This window comes from Penaeus japonicus, unplaced genomic scaffold, assembly GCF_977035675.1.
Source record: "Penaeus japonicus unplaced genomic scaffold, GWHDUDI00000001_assembly GWHDUDI00000028, whole genome shotgun sequence".
Lineage (NCBI taxonomy): Eukaryota > Metazoa > Arthropoda > Malacostraca > Decapoda > Penaeidae > Penaeus > Penaeus japonicus.
This window is the reverse complement of record NW_028234430.1, coordinates 22,607,779-22,612,778: the sequence shown is the minus strand read 5'-3', so window position 1 is coordinate 22,612,778 and position 5,000 is coordinate 22,607,779. Positions and strand designations below refer to the sequence as shown.

Below are 5,000 nucleotides of genomic sequence, written 5' to 3'. Positions count from 1 at the left end.
TGAACATAATTATGAGTAATTGTATATAAATCAATGCAAACACAAAAATAAACAAACAGTGAGGTGCAGTTTGTCTATGATAAAGTTGTGCAATTATTTTTAAAAATCAAACAAATTGGCTTGATTATTATAATCTTTATTCTTTAAAGACCTCCCTGGCTATTTGTTGATCGAAACCGTCCTGCTTATCATTTGTGGAGCTTGTATTTTGCCATAGGTTCAATAGGAGTGGAGGCCACTTCAATATTTATTGTTGTCAGAGTTCCGATAGGCGCGGTTGCTGCTCCAATCGTTTATTGAACTTTAACATGTGAATCGCTAATTATTGAATCAAATAACATTTATTAATTCCAAGGATTATTTTAAATGTTACTGTAGGCTTTCTGCAAGTTTACCCTAGGCTGCGTGAAAATTATTCTCGCTTATTTCCTGTTAAATGTCCATATTTTTTATATGAAAATGAACAGTTGCCATCATTCTGATCATAATAGGTGTACACTAAAACTAAAGTGTCGCCTTAAATGTTGATTTTTTGCTTAGATAAAGCTTGAGGAGAGAGTCGTCACTGTAGTTGCCAGTGGACATACCAGAGCTCCAACCACTGGTAATTTTAACGTTGTATTTTATCATGGTAAGTTGATAAATACTGATAGGGTCTGTTTCCCTTCATAATTGCAGGTACCAGCGTATTTACCATGGTAAGTGCGTTAATTAATCCAAACCCTGGAACACGCTCATTAAGAACAGAGTCCTTTATCGGCGCTATTGCACACTGACTGGCGCTTCCTTTCGCTGCCACTGTCATTATCTTATGAATTATCATCGTGAGGCTTATGAACTTGCAATGACTATCATTTGCTTAGGAGCTCTCAGCATTACCCCCCATAATATTCTTGTTATCATCCTGATCATCGTCACTATTTTCCTCATTGGCTTAGTAATCGTTATCTTTAATGTCATAATTGTTATCAATATTGTCACTGTATTTGTAGAGGTGGTGGAAGATATCATCTTCTATGCGTGTATTAAGGAAGTTTGGCTTGCCAATGTACAGATAATTGATGTGGGGATCAGAGAAACACAGTTATACGTACAAGCTTGTATTCCGGGAGAAGTCCGTGGAGAGAAGAGGTTGTTTACATTACACTTTGTAGATATTGCCGTAGGGTGGCGCATATAAAAGAAAACGTTCGTTTTACGGGGTAACTAAATTAAACATGAGGTATTCTTATGAGGTATACACAGTAGATATAAAATTATAAGCATCCTTATTCTATCATAATCTTTAATTATTCCAACAGTACTGTTACACACGTGGTTCAAAGCCCTTTTACATATCCCCATATATTCATTAGTGTGTATGTGTGTGTATATATATATATATATATATATATATATATACAATATATACAATATACATATTTCATTTGTAGAAAAAAGGTATAGATGAGACTGAATAATTTCCACAACGTAAGAGATGTAATTGACGCGTTTCGGATTCGAAATGCGTCAATTACATATCTTGTGTCGTGGAAATCATTCAGTCTCATCGATACCTTTTTTACTACTTTTGTTATAATGAACTCCGCATATTTAATTATTTCATATTAGAATGTTAACATATTTTCTCACACATGTGTATCTTCTATAGTGTAACGGATTCCTATTTGTTATGATGAAGCCGTATCTCATACTCATTATTCATTAAACAGTAATCGCATAACCCTAACTCTAACCTCTGCTTGCATGCGTTCCTTAGAGAGAACCCGTGGGAATGCGCCCGGTCTCCCTTAGTACATAGGCCCCTCTGTGGGACCGACCCTAAAAAAAATCGTCTTGTTACCTTGTCATTTTGGCCTAATCTGGAAATAGCACTTTCATTCCCTAATTATCCTGCGTTTAAATCCCAATACAGGAACACAAATTTCCCTACCTTCTTTAGGTAGATAATAATGAATCTGACTAGAGTGGCGTCATTGGGAATGGACGTCCCTGGATTCAGTCACGGATCCTTTATGAACAGCCCCGGGGAAAAACAGCCTGACTAAGCTCCCTCAAAGTAACACTGCTACTGATGGTTGGTTACTTAACGTATCTGTAACCGGAACCTTTTGGCAAAGCACGCTGAGTGTGAAACACGAGTTTCACATGAAAATCAACTTTCTTTAAGATGTTGAAAGAACGAAGAAAATGGGATTGATAATTTTTGGGGGTAACATCTGTAACTTTCTCTCTTATCACTGTACTCAGTCTTTGCACACGCATTTTTTTGTACTGCAGTTGTGAACTTTATGTTTACATTACAAGTGTAAAGACACTTTGAAGGTAGTGTGGCCAAAATATTGCTTTTAGTTTTACAAGAAACAATTTCACTGTGTGAAGTCGTAGTTATTACTGGTAGCTAAGATTAGTCCATAACAGTACTTGGATGTGGTTTACACCCGAGTGCAGGTGTGCGATAGAATTTTGGGGAGAATATCCCAGGTGTGCACTCGCTATCTTTCGTTGTCCGGGGGCAAAGTTTATGCTTCATTAATGCTATTCATTGCTACATTTAAATGCTGAATATCCCTCTTATATTTTAATGCATACTGCCGTATTACGATATGCGACGTAAGTGGCATCGATGGATTCCTCCTCCCTTCGACTATTCATATATATTAAAATAAATCCGCGGAAACTCCATATGCCCCACAATTTGGACCTCAATGGTAGGGAGGGCATGGGGTATAACGGATACTACGGGGTAAAATAAAGATTGTAATGAGCAACATGCACTGAATTATGCGAGGAAAGGGATGTATTCGTCTAATGTATAAGCAGATTCGTAGGAATGATCGGTCTTCGCATTGGAACCTTGTACATTAAGATCTGTGCATGAGTATGTCTCTGAGTGTGTTGTAAATGTATATGTACTTTGCATGTTGTAACTTACGAATTTCTAATATGCAGGATCACACATAATGAGGATTGATCTCTCCATCTTTTCCTTCCTCTTTCCATCTCTCTCTCTCTCTCTTGTTCTCTCTCTCTCTCTCACTCACTCACTCTTTCTCTCTCTCTCACCTAACCCATTCTCTCCTTTATATATTTGCAGAAAAAAATAGTTTGGCATGGTTAGTGTAATTCATGTTACTAACTATGTCTGTTATTCTTTCTTAATGTTTTCATAGCCAGGAGGAGTTGTCTTTTGGGCTCAGGTGTCCAGAAGGCGGTTGTCCTAGAACAGTGGTCTTCATTTTTTTTTAAGGCAATGGCCCACTTAAGGCTTTTCCAAATACTCATGGTCCACTGCCATTCAGATTTAGATTAGGATTTTTAATTTGTTTTTTATAATTCATGAAACAGTTAGATGTACTAAGGATTTCTTATGATAGCTTTTATAATCCAGAAATGAATTACTGTATTTTAATTAGAGTAAATAACACGACCAAATGATGAATAGAAAAACTTCTCTGATTACTATAGGTAAGGGAGCTAATGAAATGGGTGAAGCTGTCTGGCAGGGGATTACGATTCACATTGGGAATGCTGTAGGAAGAACATAGCTTGCTCTCTATGCAGATTAATACTTTTCACTTATTTATGTATTGTAGAATATTTCCACTATATTGAATGGCTACAGAAACGGTCGTTACCCACCAGTATTCTATACTAATTCATTATAAGCATGTGCTCTACTCTGTAAACACCGTTTAAGTCAATAGCTGTCTCTTGCTTAATAGTACAATCTTATTCCCCATACGCATACATTTAAGAATGAATTTGATTTTTGAGATGTAGAATCTCGTATTGCTCCTCTGACAGCACTATTACAAGGGTGAAACGATGGTGTGGTAGCCTGTAGTTAAAGTATTAAGCCTTGGTTTTCGTATTGTTACTTCGTAATGTTCAAATGTAACAATAATATACTGGTATGACTGACGGTGTGCGATTTTTGTTTTTCATTTTTGCGGAAATCCGATTTTGATTCTCGTTTTCTGAAATGATCGTTTTGATTCTTATTTTCTGAAAGGGTTGTTTTGATTCTCATTTTCAGGAGGTATAGTATTTTTATATCGTAATTACTTTTGAGTTCCATATTCTATCAATTTTGGGGTGATGATAAGCCTTGAATGTTCTTTAAAAAATCCTCCACTCTGAAAGCAGTATACTGAAGGATATTTAGAATTTTTTCAGGATGCTAATATTCATTACTCTGAATAGTTCAAAGGTTACAATAAATAGATATAAACGCGCCACACAGATATATATTCGAATATTCCAGAATGTTTACAGTCCAGTTATATCCAGATCCCGTCAACTTAATTTTACTAAGTAGTACTAGAAGTGGTACCATCATTGTTATTTCTACTCATGCAATAACGTCTAATCATAGACTTGCATCTACCTTCTTTTAGGGCAACAGGTTGCATTATAAAGACCGTATCATAGATTCTTTTATTGCAGTGTGTCCAGTACATAATGAGTTTTTGGCATGATTTTACTACAGATAATACCAATAATTCAATCAGCCTATTGCATCATATCGTACAGTAATATATTTGGCATTGCAGACTAGTTGAGACTCATAGCAATGTTATTGTGACAAAAATGCATAAAAAATAACAAATTCACTATTGAAAATGATTTACAGATAACATCGGTCTACTTGATAAAATATACAAGCTTATCTAGACAAAAATACAAAATCTAACATGTACGTTATTGACAAAAAATACATATGTCAGAATTCATCGATATTACCATACATGAATTATCCTAATAAGTGTGTTTCATCTCGGAAACATATCTAGCATGTAACCTTGAAAACTACAAGCACCATATACATTATGTATCGACATCACTCAAGAAAAAGGAAATTGGTACAGTGTTCAAGTTCATTGTATTTCTCTCTAAAGCCTCACAAGATTTCTGAAACAAGATTCGGCATTTAGTGAATCGAGTATGTGTACGCTGAACATTCTTTGGTATATAATACAATATAGATACACATACGA

The 5,000-nt window shown here is 35.5% G+C and overlaps 2 protein-coding genes across 6 annotated transcripts in view; both read right to left on the bottom strand.

Moving 5' to 3' along the window:
• Nucleotides 1–1,253, bottom strand: part of LOC122250152 (failed axon connections homolog) — a 7,828-nt gene extending 6,575 nt beyond the window's left edge. The window contains exon 1 of one of the 4 annotated variants that reach the window (XR_015192452.1): nucleotides 1,095–1,253. The gene's annotated coding sequence lies outside the window, so the exon portion shown is untranslated. The other 3 variants (XR_015192451.1, XM_086553553.1, XM_043011488.2) reach the window with 3 other exon arrangements.
• A 3,175-nt stretch (nucleotides 1,254–4,428) lies between these two features.
• The window catches only part of LOC122250148 (uncharacterized), a 68,652-nt gene continuing 68,080 nt past the window's right edge, over nucleotides 4,429–5,000 (bottom strand). For both annotated transcript variants that reach the window (XM_043011483.2, XM_086553545.1), the window contains one exon: nucleotides 4,429–5,000. This exon is cut by the window's right edge and continues 973 nt beyond it. The gene's annotated coding sequence lies outside the window, so the exon portion shown is untranslated.